The sequence below is a fragment of the Ranitomeya imitator genome, chromosome 2, assembly GCF_032444005.1.
Source record: "Ranitomeya imitator isolate aRanImi1 chromosome 2, aRanImi1.pri, whole genome shotgun sequence".
Classification (NCBI taxonomy): Eukaryota; Metazoa; Chordata; class Amphibia; order Anura; family Dendrobatidae; genus Ranitomeya; species Ranitomeya imitator.
In genome coordinates, this window is record NC_091283.1 from 297,837,773 (window position 1) to 297,855,158 (window position 17,386).

Consider the following 17,386-nt stretch of genomic DNA (forward strand, 5'->3'; position numbering starts at 1 on the left):
GATAGTAGACGTGTGCCAGGTCCGGACCTGAGTGTGGGTGACTGGGTGTGGTTGTCCACAAAAAACATAAGACTCAAAATACCATCCCTTGAATTGGGTCCAAGGTATATTGGTCCATTTAGGGTCGCCGCCGTCATTAACCAAGTAGCCTACCGATTGTCGCTTCCTACGGTGTATAAGATTCACGTGTTCCACAGATCGTTGCTAAAAAAGACGGTGGGTCTTGTGGACGCGATGCTGATGCCTTCTCCAGTATTGGTGGATGGTAATTTGGAATTTGAAGTCTCCAAGGTGGTTGACTCTCGTGCAGTGCGCCGCACTTTACAGTACCTGGTACATTGGCTTGGTTATGGGCCTGAGGAGAGGTTTTGGGTACCAGCCTCGGACCTACATGCGGATCAGCTGGTCAGTATGTTTCACTGCCGCCATCCGGACAAGCCGGGTCCTACATGTCGTGAGGGCCCTGGGGTCCCTCGTAGAAGGCGGGGTACTGTCATGTCGGACACTGTTCACACTAGGGCGTCCGACAGACAGCGGTAATTCCGCTTTTGACCACTATGCACTCGGTGGCGTCGGCTAGATTTTATCTAGCTGGTCTGGGGTTAATCTTGCTGGTACTAGGATTGGTAACTGGGTCACACCCACTGCCTTTAAATAGTTCTTCTGAACATTGGGCGTCGCTGATTACAGCTTCTGTCTTGTGCTTGGTTATCTCGGTCTGGAGTGGTGGTCTAGGAGAAGGAGTATCGTATCTGGTGGTGTATTTTCCTTTGTCATAAGTAGTGTATAATAGCCATGATCCGTCAAACTCAATCTGACAGGTGCCCCGCCCCTATCAAAGGGTATCAAAGTGTGTAACCCCTCCCCTCCTCCTGTCAGCCAGCTGTCCCTGAGGCTGGCTGATTTCCCCTTTTGATATCGTTTGATATACTTTAATTTGTTGCAGTTTGATATTATTCACGTATTTTGTTTTTTATACGTAGTTCGAGTTTTATTCTGTAAGCTGTGTTTTATTCACAGTGTACAGATATAGTGGAGAACTTATATAACACATGTTTATAATTATAGCCTAGTCGTGTATTTATTTTACACGTGGTTTATAACACCTTTCTCATTTGTTTTATATTAGATTTTATACGTAGCCCGAGTTTGATTCTGCAAGCTGTGTTTTTATTCAGTGTATTCATATAGTGCAGAACTTATAACACACCAAGCTGTTTATTTGTGGTCCTACAGAACATTAACTAAATGGTAGGGTTATTTGCGGGTCAGAGGTTTATAAAGCCTAGGTCAATTGCTGTTGTAATCGCTTTACCAATAAATGTTTATTTACACAAACAGAAAAGTTATTGTGTCCTGTAGCTGTCTATTTGTTTTTTGTATTCGCTTCCTTAGAAAACTTATTTGTGTTTCGACGGATCATTAACAGTAAATTGTAAGCTGTGTTTATTCACAGTGTAGCAGATTTTCTCCTTGTGGCTGCCTTATATACACAAACAGAAAAGTTACTGGACAACTTATTTTATATATATATATATATATATATATATATATATATATATATATATATACTATGCATCAATGTTACAACACAAGCAAGTAAGAAGCGGTATGTTTTATACGAATATAAATTTTATTTCTCACAATAAAACAACAGCTCAAAGACATTTCAATACTATAAAATTCCAGGAAGCACATTTTAAGTTAGCTAACAGCATGATGCTGACAAATGCATCTTTGCGGTATCTGATAACGACAACTTATGTCCGTGTGATATTTCAGTTTTTCTTTTTAATAAATTCGCAATTTTATATTGAATTACTGCAGATCGCCGGCATGACTGAGTGTAATATTGCACTCAATACTGTGCAAAGGGTCTGAATACTTATGTCCGTGTGATATTTCAGTTTTTCTTTTTAATAAATTCGCAAAAAAAATCTACATTTCTGTTTTGTTCAGGCATGATGGCGTGCAGAGTGTACATTAATATATATATCTCAGAATGCAGCTGAATAGTAGTGCTAATTAGTCCATATAAATAGACCATTATGTAGAAACCCAAAGTTTTGATAAGTGTATGAAAATACACCAATATTAACTATTTTCGCCCGCATTTTATATAAAATCTGCATAAAAAAATCTTCTTGGCTGCACCAAAACACGTAAGAAACAAATGTACAACTTTTAGCGCTGCAGCATATTATTCCAGCGTTCTTTAATTCTACATTATTTTATCACACATTAATTTCACAACTTTTATATGATATTTATAACACATTCTCATTTATAAGGGATTTATAACACAATATTGTAAAATCATTTATTGGTTCGCGACCTTACTAATATCCTTTGAAAATAAATTCAGCATTATTATTCCATGCTGTGACATTTTTATTCTGCAGCAACCTGTTTAGTAAAAATTCAGCATTCTTTTTATATCTTTGGTTTATATTATATTAGCTTTTTGTCATAGGTCAGGGATTTTTTGAACTTTATTAATATGCGGTTATTAGTCATTTAGGACTTATGTTATCATGTTTTTTGCACTTTATTAATATGCTGACCACATATAGTATTTTTGATATCTCAAAAGGGTGTGACACATTCCCATATATTATTCCAGCTTTCTTTAATTCTACATTATTTTAGCACATATTAATTTTACAGGGGCCTGTGCTGTCTATAATTTGACTCCTTTTTATTCAAAGACATCTAACATATACAGACTTTTAATGTTTTTGTGTAAAATCGCGGGCAGACAGGCACGAACACACACACACACACAACACAGAACCCACACACAGAACCCACACACACAACACACATAACATACAAAACACACACGACAAACATACACACACACAACATACAGAACACATACAACACATGCGACACACACACACAAACACACACACAACAAATACACATGATTTTATTGCACTTTATTAATATGCGGGCCACATAGGTCAGTGATTTTTGCACTTCATAGGTCAGGAATTTTGTTCAAACTTTATTAATATGCGGTTATTAGTCATTTAGGACTTATGTTATCATGTTTTTGCACTTTATTAATATGCTGACCACATAGGTCAGGGATTTTTGCACTTTATTAATATGCGGGCCACATAGGTCAGTGATTTTTGCACTTTATTAATATGCTGTACACATATAGTATTTTTGATATCTCAAAAGGGTGTGACACATTCCCATATATTATTCCAGCTTTCTTTAATTCTACATTATTTTAGCACATATTAATTTTACAGGGGCCTGTGCTGTCTATAATTTGACTCCTTTTTATTCAAAGACATCTAACATATACAGACTTTTAATGTTTTTGTGTAAAATCGCGGGCAGACAGGCACGAACACACACACACACACACAACCCACACACAACACAGAACCCACACACAACAAACACACAGAACCCACACACACAATACATACAACACACACAAGAAATAGACATTTAGGACTTATTTATGATTAATATGCGATTATTAGTCATTTAGGACTTATGTTATCATGTTTTTGCACTTTATTAATATGCTGACCACATAGGTCAGGGATTTTTTGTACTTTATTAATATGCGGGCCACAAACACTTCTGCACCCACGGGCGCTTCTCAGCCAACCATGCATCCGGTACTCATCAGGCACTGTGAAATAATGCAAAAATACATCTGTGTGCGGCTGTCGGCATCAACATTTTGCTATTATAAGTTTATGGTTCTGTAAAGAATACGCAACACATACAGAACTCACACACACACAAATACACACAACACGCACATATTATGAAAAATGACAATCATTGTATGTGATTTAAAAGACTTTAGTTAGATTTATCAGGGGTGATTTAGTTTGAAAGCACGCAGCTCCTCGGTAATGTCTGGTGTTGGACATGCATTTAACAGTCTTTCATATGTATCGCAGAAAGATTTTAGTTCCATCTGTGCGAGTTTGCTTTGAGCGTACTGCGCAGACATGTCAGTAAACATTTTGACATGGTCAGCATCCCACGAAGGACGACCTGTGTAAGGTGTATGTACAGCAACTTTCTGCTTTCTACCTACACGGCGCCGGGATACGGCGCGTTTCTTTAGAGGTAATACAGGGGCAAAAATGCTAGAAGAGCCTGCAAGAGCAGTATCTGCAGATTGCACAGTCTGGCACACAGGTATATTGAGGGCTCTATGGGTGACCACATACCCTCGGAGAGCTGTTCAATTTCTCTGTTTTCAGGAGTAACTTGTGGTATGGCGTCTGTGCTATTGGCGGGCCGAGTTATGCGGGGCCTAGCGTTCTGCGCTGCACGTTTCTCTCTTGAAACGTTCGTATATTTCTGATGTGAAATCTTGGGGCTTGGATTCCCGGGTTGTTTTGGTGCCGCGTAGCATTCATCACGATCCACAACACAGATGGGCGAAAGATGTTGTTCGCACCGCCGTATTAGCTCTTTGTGGTTGATTCTCTTCAGCGCCGTAATTACGCCGGTGCAAAACTCGTTGCTGAAGAGGCGACGTATCTAAAAGAAAAGATACAAGTGGCGGTTAGCCGCGAAACGGCGCAAAATTGGAAAAGCTAAACGGCGACGCATAGCTATGATCATGCGTAATATTTGGAAAGTTAATGGGGACAGGTACCCATGAAATCATTGTAACAATATTTACATAAACCTGTATAGAGCAGTCCAGATATATACTTACAAGTATGAAGCGGGAATTGTCCCACAACAGCTCCTGGTTTAACGGGCGGCGCAATGCTCAAACTCGCAGAGGCGGGAATATTCTCTTTTTCAAGCTGTATTTTCCGGGCAACTAGATTAGCTGGTGTAAGTAAAAATATAACGATTAGCGAACACAGAATTGATTTTCTACACAAAACTGCAGCGTTGAGACGGATATATATATATATATTATATTCAAAAATGAATTTTCTGACAGTTAGCTAGCAGCTGTAAGTAAATATGAGTATTACACAAAAGTGAGAATCGACTGTATTTCAAGTGAACAGATACCTTTTCTATTCTTGAAACACCGGCGTAACGAGCTGCCGCGTCTTTTAGGCGCATCGGGTTTCGCTGAAGTTGCAGGGTTCTTGACATCTATGATCTCCACGTCTGAACCCAGCGTATCGCGTGGTTCGGGAACACACCAGTTTTCAGGCATAGCGTCAGATGTCTCCGTGTCAGTATCTGTATGAGAAATTGCGCGTAGTTCGTGTTTACATACAAAGGATTAAAGCAACTGATATAGTATAATATAGTTTTACGGTATAAACATATTTGCGGTGTAAATTAATATAGCAAGACTTATGCCGCTATATATTAATAATTCAGTATTATATTGGTGGCTACCGCTATTATTTGTTTTATTAATTTAATCATATATTTATTATGACATAATTTGTGTAATACAATAGTTAATAGATGCTATAGTTTTACGCCATAAACAGTATATATTAACATAGATAATATATATATATATATATATATATATATATATATATATATATATATATATATTTAGCTTTCTTACATGTGATACATGAAAGATAAATATCTTTGTACCGTGTTACAATGACATTTTTCCCTATCTAAAAGCAAAAAGGTGCTCCTAATTACCCATGATGAGGTGAAGAGCAGGCCCATTATCGGCTAGCGGCTCCACGGCTTCAATGCGCTCATAATTCTGCGTTATGAAATTATTGCGCCAATCGGGCGACATACACGGCTCTTAAATAAGAAAGAATGCATGAATATATAATTAATATAATTTACTTATAATATAATGACACAATCAGAATGAGTCAATACTCTGTACATTATACGCGTATAATACCTAATTGTGTGCTTGCAAGAAGGGGGCTGCATTGCTCGCGAGGGTATTGGGCTTCCATCTTAAATAAATAGGGGATAAGTTTTATCTATAACTGCTCCGCCAATAAATACAGTTTAAAACTACGTTACAAAAATATGCGTTACAGGCATTGATAATATTAGACCGCAAATAATACAGTAAACACTTACTTTTCAGAGAGTAGCGCAACTGTTCAGAGAGAAATTACCACCCACCGTGAACACACCTACAGGAAAACCGCATTATACGGCACCCGTGACTAATTGCTAGCACATGTCAGATAACAATGGTGGTTATGCCCCAGCCATAAGCCTTTCTATATTAATTATGTCCCACAAATATGGCTTATACAGTAAAAACTATATTATACATCGCTACTAAATATGCAGTTAGCTTCCAGTATAACACTAACTTATTAAACAAATAACATCCTTAATTATGGTTTAGAGATGCATAGTTAAATATAATTAAGCATTTGCGAATAATAAGACAAGTGTCTTATATAGTTACATTTAGAATAGTCCTTCTTTTAGCCTAGTCTCGCTTCTGGTGGATGTCTGTTGTACTGTAGTGGGACAGTCAGCTGTATTTATCCCGAGTGTCAGAAAGCAACTCAGCTGTTAACACCCAGAAACACACCCAGTTACGCCACATCACACGCCTTCTGTTAACACCCAGAACACAGTCATACATGCAATTAATGCATGTATTAACTCGGTATTATACGCGTATAATGTACAGAGTATTGACTCATTCTGATTGTGTCATTATATTATAAGTAAATTATATTAATTATATATTCATGCATTCTTTCTTATTTAAGAGCCGTGTATGTCGCCCGATTGGCGCAATAATTTCATAACGCAGAATTATGAGCGCATTGAAGCCGTGGAGCCGCTAGCCGATAATGGGCCTGCTCTTCACCTCATCATGGGTAATTAGGAGCACCTTTTTGCTTTTAGATAGGGAAAAATGTCATTGTAACACGGTACAAAGATATTTATCTTTCATGTATCACATGTAAGAAAGCTAAATATATATATATATATATATATATATATATATATATATATATATATACACAGTGGGGCAAAAAAGTATTTAGTCAGTCAGCAATAGTGCAAGTTCCACCACTTAAAAAGATGAGAGGCGTCTGTAATTTACATCATAGGTAGACCTCAACTATGCGAGGCAAACTGAGAAAAAAAAATCCAGAAAATCACATTGTCTGTTTTTTTAACATTTTATTTGCATATTATGGTGGAAAATAAGTATTTGGTCAGAAACAAAATTTCATCTCAATACTTTGTAATATATCCTTTGTTGGCAATGACAGAGGTCAAACGTTTTCTGTAAGTCTTCACAAGGTTGCCACACACTCTTGTTGGTATGTTGGCCCATTCCTCCATGCAGATCTCCTCTAGAGCAGTGATGTTTTTGGCTTTTCACTTGGCAACACGGACTTTCAACTCCCTCCAAAGGTTTTCTATAGGGTTGAGATCTGGAGACTGGCTAGGCCACTCCAGGACCTTGAAATGCTTCTTACGAAGCCACTCCTTCGTTGCCCTGGTGGTGTGCTTTGGATCATTGTCATGTTGAAAGACCCAGCCACGTTTCATCTTCAATGCCCTTGCTGATGGAAGGAGGTTTGCACTCAAAATCTCACGATACATGGCCCCATTCATTCTTTCATGTACCCGGATCAGTCGTCCTGGCCCCTTGGCAGAGAAACAGCCCCAAAGCATGATGTTTCCACCACCATGCTTTACAGTAGGTATGGTGTTTGATGGATGCAACTCAGTATTCTTTTTCCTCCAAACACGACAAGTTGTGTTTCTACCAAACAGTTCCAGTTTGGTTTCATCAGACCATAGGACATTCTCCCAAAACTCCTCTGGATCATCCAAATGCTCTCTAGCAAACTTCAGACGGGCCCGGACATGTACTGGCTTAAGCAGTGGGACACGTCTGGCACTGCAGGATCTGAGTCCATGGTGGCATAGTGTGTTACTTATTGTAGGCCTTGTTACATTGGTCCCAGCTCTCTGCAGTTCATTCATTAGGTCCCCCCGCGTGGTTCTGGGATTTTTGCTCACCGTTCTTGTGATCATTCTGACCCCACGGGGTGGGATTTTGCGTGGAGCCCCAGATCGAGGGAGATTATCAGTGGTCTTGTATGTCTTCCATTTTCTAATTATTGCTCCCACTGTTGATTTCTTCACTCCAAGCTGGTTGGCTATTGCAGATTCAGTCTTCCCAGCCTGGTGCAGGGCTACAATTTTGTTTCTGGTGTCCTTTGACAGCTCTTTGGTCTTCACCATAGTGGAGTTTGGAGTCAGACTGTTTGAGGGTGTGCACAGGTGTCTTTTTATACTGATAACAAGTTTAAACAGGTGCCATTACTACAGGTAATGAGTGCAGGAAAGAGGAGACTCTTAAAGAAGAAGTTACAGGTCTGTGAGAGCCAGAAATCTTGATTGTTTGTTTCTGACCAAATACTTATTTATTCAGTCGCCATGACAGCACAACGAGAGGGGATCCGCCCTTCAGGGACAGGAAACCTACAGACATAAAAAGGGCGGCACCTCTCTCCCACGTCAGTTTGGTTTCCTGTCCCTGACAGCGGAACCTCTTGCAGACAGGCCCTGACAAGAGGGTCGAAATAAGAAAATTCCCCACTCCTGGCGGCCCGGTACAGGTAGCGGGGGTCCCCTACCTCGGCCCGTCCAGGAGGCAGGAAGCACCACACGGCAGGGGCACTGCGCGGTGTAGGTGTCAGCAGGAGGAAGCAGCCTCTGACTTAAGGCTAGCTTCTCGGGTGTCCGCAGCGCAGAGGTACCTATGAAGAGGTGCTTGGCTACTTGGGGTCCCGGGAGTCACGCTGGTCCGAGCGGGGACGCGGCATTGGTCCGGAGAGGGGTCTGCTGGCGTCCTGGTCCGCGTGTCGGCTTGGCGCCGCCGCCGCGTCCTGAAGGGGGCGGGTCCGGATGACGCGGCGAGCGGCGCGGCCGGATGACGCGGCTGGGCATGCGCAGTAGCGTCATCTCCGGCTAATGGCGGCGCCCAGCTGCGGGAACGGTCGGGGCTTTAGGGAAGGGTAGCGCAGCACAGCGGCGGACGATTATTGACCACCTGGGATTCCCTGCTGGCCCCCATCCGGGGGCGGTACCTTGGGGGTATTTAATGCGGCAAGCTGAGTTGATCAGAGTTCCTCACCCATTCCATAATGGAGTCGCCAGAAGGAACTATCAGCCCGCAGCAGCAGCAGGAGCCGCAGCAGCAGCCAGATAAGCCTCGTAGAAGCTCCCAGCGTCGGTCTAGTGGCAGTAGCCGCGCTGGTGGAGCTAAGGAGGCACGGATCTCTGTTCCAAAATCCTCAGCCCGTAAAGATTTGCCGGCTTCGAAGGATCCCCCATCTACGGTACCACTCATTACTGGACGGGGTAAGTGAGCTTCGTGAAAGTCCACTTAGTGATGGTTGTGTTCCCCTTGTCTTTTTCCTCTATCAGGGGAGGAAAAGTTTGTCCAAAGCCAAACATAGGCAGTGTGCCGAATGTGCAGAGCCACTTCCAGATGGACATTTGAGGAAGTTATGTAAAATGTGTATTCAACGTTTACTGGAGGAGGAGGCGCCTGATCTAACCTCTACAATAAGAGAGATGGTGAGACAGGAAATTAAAGGTGCAGAGAGATCCCGATCCCGGGGGACAGAAGCTAAAAGGTCATCCCCTTTATCTGAGGTAGATTCGGATTCGGGTGAGCTGAGCTCAGGGTCTCTTCCGTCCACTTCCTCCTCTGAGGATCAGGAGTCTGCTCGAGCCTGTTTGTCCCTAGAAAGGGTTAACCATCTGGTCAAAGCAGTAAACAACACAATGGGGATAGAAGATACCCAATCGGAATGTTCCATTCAGGATGTTATGTTCAGGGGTATTGAGCGGAAATCCCGGAGAGCCTTTCCAGTGATTGACAAGATCAAATCGCTAATCTCAAAAGAATGGAAGAAACCGGAAAGGAAGGGGTCGCTTCCGCCAGCCTTTAAAAGACGGTATCCCTTTGAAGAAACGGCTTCGTCCTCATGGGATAAAGTCCCGAAGTTGGATGCAGCAGTCGCTAAGGCATGCAAAAAGTCGTCTCTCCCCTTCGACGACTTGGGAAATTTGAAAGACCCATTAGATAGGAAAGCCGACATTTTCCTTAAAGGGGCTTGGGAGACTTCAGCGGGGTCTCTGAGGCCAGCCATTGCAGCCACTTGTACCGCTCGATCCTTGATGGTTTGGTTAGGTCACCTCGAAGATCAACTCAGAGATAAAGTCCCTAGGTCGGAGATATTGTCCTCTATGTCCACAATCCAGGATGCCGCAGCCTTCCTCTCAGATGCTTCAGCAGATTCGGTCAGGTTAGCCGCCAGGTCCTCGGCATTATCCAATGCAGCCAGGAGAGCACTATGGATAAAATGCTGGCCAGGGGACTTACAGGCTAGAACAAAATTATGTAGCATTCCTTGTGAAGGGGCTCACTTGTTCGGACCGGTCCTAGACGAGCTATTGGAAAAAGCAGGGGATAGTAAAAAACGCTTTCCCTTCCTTGGAAGACCCTTCTACAGACGGGACTATAATAGAGGATGGTCCAACCGCAGAAGGCCGTATAGAGACTCCAACAGAGAATCTACTAGATATGACAACAGCAGGAGAAGGGGTAGAGGTTTTATGTTTAACCCTTCACGAGAAGTTAAGAAACCACAATGACTGGCGGACCAGGTGGGGGGTAGGCTTTTGGCCTTCTACCCAGCCTGGGTACAGATTACAAACAACCCATGGATTCTAGGCATTGTGGAGAAAGGCCTAACCTTAGACTTCCACCATACTCCTCGGGACAAATTTATGTTAACACCTGTTCGTTCCTCCTCTACAGAGCAGTTGGCACTAGAGTCTGAGGTCCGGGAACTCCAACAGAAGAATGTTCTGGTCAGAGTCCCTGCAGGCGAAGAAGGTAGGGGGTTTTATTCCCCTCTGTTCCTGGTCAAAAAACCTGATGGTTCTTATCGCACCATTATTAATTTAAAAGGCCTGAATAATTTTCTGTTCATACCCTCCTTCAAAATGGAGTCGGTCAAGACGGCAATAAAGCTACTCTTTCACCACTGTTTTATGGTTGTCTTAGATCTCAAAGACGCCTATTATCATGTACCAATTCACATTGATCATCAGAGATTTCTTAGGGTGGCGGTCTCACTAGCTGGCACAGTAGAACACTTCCAATATCAGGCACTTCCGTTCGGAGTCGCAGTTGCACCCAGGGTGTTCACAAAAATCATGGTGGAGGTTATGGCACACTTGCATGAACAGGATATATTAATAGTCCCGTACCTGGATGATTTGCTAATTGTGGGTCATTCTGAGTCGCATTGCTCAGACCAACTACAGAAAGTTATGGATGCGTTACACAAATTGGGCTGGATGATCAATATCAAAAAATCACGGCTTCAGCCCCTTAAAATACAAGAATTCCTAGGATATATTATTGACTCTAGTCAGCAGGAATGTCGCCTGCCGGACACAAAAGTTGCTAAGATTAAGCATTTGGTCACCAGGGCAATAAATAATCCCTTAATATCAGTCAGGTGTGCGATGTCAATCTTGGGCTCTCTTACGTCCTGCATCCCGGCAGTTCTCTGGGCACAGTTCCACACGAGGGCTTTACAGTGGGACGTGTTACACAATTCCTGTCGCCTAAATGCTCACCTCGACAGTAAATTCACACTTTCTGCGGAGACTGTACATTCACTTGATTGGTGGACTCACACTTCGAATTTACACAGGGGGGTCCCTTGGATAAATCACATATCTAGGGTGCTGACTACGGACGCTAGCCCCAAAGGGTGGGGGGCTCACTTAGGGGAGGATTGGGTTCAGGGACTATGGTCTCTGTCTGAACAGGACTCTTCCTCCAACATGAAAGAACTATTGGCAGTAAAACATGCCTTAAATAGATTCCTTGTACCCCTACAGGGTCGACACGTCAGGCTTTTGTCAGACAATCGGGTAACTGTGGCCTACATTAATCATCAAGGTGGCACGCGATCCAGTACATTGATGGAGGTCGCAAATCATATCTTTCAGGTGGCCGAAGTACATCTTCTCTCCCTGACGGCACTTCATATAAAAGGAAGTATCAACACCAAAGCCGACTATCTAAGCCGCAACATGCTCAGACAGGGGGAGTGGTCGTTAAATCCAGCCATTTTCAGTCAGATCATCCAGTTATGGGGTTGTCCGGAGATAGACCTTTTTGCCAACAGAGGGAACAAAAAATTACATCTATTCTGCTCCCTAAATCCAAAAGACAACCCATACGCTGTGGACGCTCTGCTGATATCTTGGCACTTCAGGCTCGCGTATGCTTTTCCCCCTCTAAATCTGATTCCCCTAGTCCTGAGGAAGATTCGGGAGGACAAGGCCCGGGTAATCTTGGTAGCTCCATTTTGGCCCAAGAGAGCTTGGTTTCCTTGGCTGAGAAAAATGTCTGTCTGCCAACCATGGGTTCTTCCAGAGCTACCAGATCTGCTCTCCCAGGGACCAATCCTCCATCCTCAAGTAGCCAACTTACACCTAGCGGCATGGAACTTGAGAGGTCCTTACTGAGGGGGAAAGGATTCTCTCAGAATCTGGTTAATACTCTCCTTAAAAGTAGAAAACCATCCACAACGGGCATTTATGTGAGAGTATGGAGAAAATTTTTATCTTTTTCAGGGGCTCAAATTGACCAAGAACCATGTATTAACCAGGTTCTTGAATTTTTTTCAAAAAGGCCTGGAAATGGGCTTGGCCACAAGTACTCTTAGAGTTCAGGTGTCAGCACTGGGAGCGTTATATAATCTTAATTTAGCCAGTAATCACTGGATTGCTAGATTCTTTAAAGCAGTCACCAGGTCTAGACCAATTATTAAGCAAAGGTTAGTCCCATGGGACCTGAATTTGGTACTCTCAGCCCTGACGCAAGCCCCATTCGAGCCCATTGATACTATTCCTGAGAAGATCCTGTCAATCAAAACAGCCCTGCTAGTTGCTCTCACATCTGCTAGGAGGGTTAGTGATCTGCAGGCACTCTCCAGACATCCACCATACATGCAAGTTAGGGAGGATAGGGTCATATTGAAACCCGATCCCCTATATCTGCCTAAAGTTGCGTCTAAATTTCACAGGGTTCAGGAGGTAGTCCTTCCCTCCTTTTGCTCCAATCCTACTAACGATAAAGAACGTAAATTCCATTGCTTAGATGTGAGGAGATGCCTCCTTAGATATATTACAGTTTCAAATTCCTGGAAAAAAGATAACTCTTTATTTGTAGCCTATCAAGGGGTAAGAAAAGGTCTTAGAGTATCTAAAAACACTCTAGCCAGATGGATTAGGGAGGCAATCTCTCTCGCTTATACCGCAGGTGGCAACGAAGTTCCAGATGGTATAAAGGCACACTCCACGCGAGCCATGGCATCTTCCTGGGCGGAGAGGTCAGAAGTGTCAATCGAAGACATATGTAAGGCGGCCACATGGTCTTCCCCCTCTACCTTTCTTAGACATTACAGATTAGATCTGGGTAGTTCCTCAGACCTTACGTTTGGGAGAAGAGTGCTAGAGGCTATTATCCCCCCCCCTAAAATCTTTCGTCTCTGAAAGTCTCTCGTTGTGCTGTCATGGCGACTGAATAAATACGTACGCTACTCACCTGGTAGCAGTGTTTTTTCAGGAGCCATGACAGCACCCTTAGATTCCCTACCCTATGTTTTGAATAATTCAACAACCTGTTAATCTTGAGTTAAAGTTTATGTTCACTTGCATAATAAAAAATATTTATGTGTATACTGCATCTGTGTTACTAACCAAGGTGGTCCTCTCATGCTCTGGAAACAACTGACGTGGGAGAGAGGTGCCGCCCTTTTTATGTCTGTAGGTTTCCTGTCCCTGAAGGGCGGATCCCCTCTCGTTGTGCTGTCATGGCTCCTGAAAAAACACTGCTACCAGGTGAGTAGCGTACGTATTTTCCACCATAATATGCAAATAAATTGTTAAAAAAACAGACAATGTGATTTTCTGGATTTTTTTTTCTCAGTTTGTCTCCCATAGTTGAGGTCTACCTATGATGTAAATTACAGACGCCTCTCATCTTTTTAAGTGGTGGAACTTGCACTATTGCTGACTGACTAAATACTTTTTTGCCCCACTGTATATATATTATCTATGTTAATATATACTGTTTATGGCGTAAAACTATAGCATCTATTAACTATTGTATTACACAAATTATGTCATAATAAATATATGATTAAATTAATAAAACAAATAATAGCGGTAGCCACCAATATAATACTGAATTATTAATATATAGCGGCATAAGTCTTGCTATATTAATTTACACCGCAAATATGTTTATACCGTAAAACTATATTATACTATATCAGTTGCTTTAATCCTCTGTATGTAAACACGAACTACGCGCAATTTCTCATACAGATACTGACACGGAGACATCTGACGCTATGCCTGAAAACTGGTGTGTTCCCGAACCACGCGATACGCTGGGTTCAGACGTGGAGATCATAGATGTCAAGAACCCTGCAACTTCAGCGAAACCCGATGCGCCTAAAAGACGCGACAGCTCGTTACGCCGGTGTTTCAAGAATAGAAAAGGTATCTGTTCACTTGAAATACAGTCGATTCTCACTTTTGTGTAATACTCATATTTACTTACAGCTGCTAGCTAACTGTCAGAAAATTCATTTTTGAATATATATATATATATATATCCGTCTCAACGCTGCAGTTTTGTGTAGAAAATCAATTCTGTGTTCGCTAATCGTTATATTTTTACTTACACCAGCTAATCTAGTTGCCCGGAAAATACAGCTTGAAAAAGAGAATATTCCCGCCTCTGCGAGTTTGAGCATTGCGCCGCCCGTTAAACCAGGAGCTGTTGTGGGACAATTCCCGCTTCATACTTGTAAGTATATATCTGGACTGCTCTATACAGGTTTATGTAAATATTGTTACAATGATTTCATGGGTACCTGTCCCCATTAACTTTTCAAATATTACGCATGATCATAGCTATGTGTCGCCGTTTAGCTTTTCCAATTTTGCGCCGTTTCGCGGCTAACCGCCACTTGTATCTTTTCTTTTAGATACGTCGCCTCTTCAGCAACGAGTTTTGCACCGGCGTAATTACGGCGCTGAAGAGAATCAACCACAAAGAGCTAATACGGCGGTGCGAACAACATCTCTTTCGCCCATCTGTGTTGTGGATCGTGATGAATGCTACGCGGCACCAAAACAACCCGGGAATCCAAGCCCCAAGATTTCACATCAGAAATATACGAACGTTTCAAGAGAGAAACGTGCAGCGCAGAACGCTAGGCCCCGCATAACTCGGCCTGCCAATAGCACAGACGCCATACCACAAGTTACTCCTGAAAACAGAGAAATTGAACAGATCTCCGAGGATATGTGGTCACCCATAGAGCCCCTCAATATACCTGTGTGCCAGACTGTGCAATCTGCAGATACTGCTCTTGCAGGCTCTTCTAGCGTTTTTGCCCCTGTATTACCTCTAAAGAAACGCGCCGTATCCCGGCGCCGTGTAGGTAGAAAGCAGAAAGTTGCTGTACATACACCTTACACAGGTCGTCCTTCGTGGGATGCTGACCATGTCAAAATGTTTACTGACATGTCTGCGCAGTACGCTCAAAGCAAACTCGCACAGATGGAACTAAAATCTTTCTGCGATACATATGAAAGACTGTTAAATGCATGTCCAACACCAGACATTACCGAGGAGCTGCGTGCCTTCAAACTAAATCACCCCTGATAAATCTAACTAAAGTCTTTTAAATCACATACAATGATTGTCATTTTTCATAATATGTGCGTGTTGTGTGTATTTGTGTGTGTGTGTGTGTGAGTTCTGTATGTGTTGCGTGTTCTTTACAGAACCATAAACTTATAATAGCAAAATGTTGATGCCGACAGCCGCACACAGATGTATTTTTGCATTATTTCACAGTGCCTGATGAGTACCGGATGCATGGTTGGCTGAGAAGCGCCCGTGGGTGCAGAAGTTTGTGGCCCGCATATTAATAAAGTACAAAAAATCCCTGACCTATGTAGTCAGCATATTAATAAAGTGCAAAAACATGATAACATAAGTCCTAAATGACTAATAACCGCATATTAATAAAGTGCAAAAACATGATAACATAAGTCCTAAATGACTAATAATCGCATATTAATCATAAATAAGTCCTAAATGTCTATTTCTTGTGTGTGTTGTATGTGTTGTGTGTGTGGGTTCTGTGTGTTTGTTGTGTGTGGGTTGTGTGTGTGTGTGTGTGTTCGTGCCTGTCTGCCCGCGATTTTACACAAAAACATTAAAAGTCTGTATATGTTAGATGTCTTTGAATAAAAAGGAGTCAAATTATAGACAGCACAGGCCCCTGTAAAATTAATATGTGCTAAAATAATGTAGAATTAAAGAAAGCTGGAATAATATATGGGAATGTGTCACACCCTTTTGAGATATCAAAAATACTATATGTGGTCAGCATATTAATAAAGTGCAAAAATCACTGACCTATGTGGTCAGCATATTAATAAAGTGCAAAAAACATGATAACATAAGTCCTAAATGACTAATAACCGCATATTAATAAAGTGCAAAAAATCCCTGACCTATGACAAAAAGCTAATATAATATAAACCAAAGATATAAAAAGAATGCTGAATTTTTACTAAACAGGTTGCTGCAGAATAAAAATGTCACAGCATGGAATAATAATGCTGAATTTATTTTCAAAGGATATTAGTAAGGCCGCGAACCAATAAATGATTTTACAATATTGTGTTATAAATCCCTTATAAATGAGAATGTGTTATAAATATCATAAAAGTTGTGAAATTAATGTGTGATAAAATAATGTAGAATTAAAGAACGCTGGAATAATATCTGCGGATGCTGCAGCGCTAAAAGTTGTACATTTGTTTCTTACGTGTTTTGGTGCAGCCAAGAAGATTTTTTTATGCAGATTTTATATAAAATGCGGGCGAAAATAGTTAATATTGGTGTATTTTCATACACTTATCAAAACTTTGGGTTTCTACATAATGGTCTATTTATATGGACTAATTAGCACTACTATTCAGCTGCATTCTGAGATATATATATTAATGTACACTCTGCACGCCATCATGCCTGAACAAAACAGAAATGTAGATTTTTTTTGCGAATTTATTAAAAAGAAAAACTGAAATATCACACGGACATAAGTATTCAGACCCTTTGCACAGTATTGAGTGCAATATTACACTCAGTCATGCCGGCGATCTGCAGTAATTCAATATAAAATGGCTATTTTCATCATGTGATAAAATAATGCAGAATTAATGTTCATCATGTCGTTATCAGATACCGCAAAGATGCATTTGTCAGCATCATGCTGTTAGTTAACTTAAAATTTGAGATGCTGTTTTATTGTGA

The 17,386-nt window shown here is 41.7% G+C and overlaps 1 long non-coding RNA gene across 1 annotated transcript; it reads right to left on the reverse strand.

The window, feature by feature from the left end:
• Positions 1 to 4,419: 4,419 nt before the first annotated feature.
• Positions 4,420 to 5,163, reverse strand: LOC138663332 (uncharacterized). Its single transcript, XR_011318162.1, has 3 exons — positions 5,023 to 5,163; positions 4,712 to 4,831; positions 4,420 to 4,530 (listed from the first exon to the last, which is right to left on the reverse strand). It is a non-coding gene; the product is annotated as an uncharacterized lncRNA (long non-coding RNA).
• Positions 5,164 to 17,386: the final 12,223 nt, after the last annotated feature.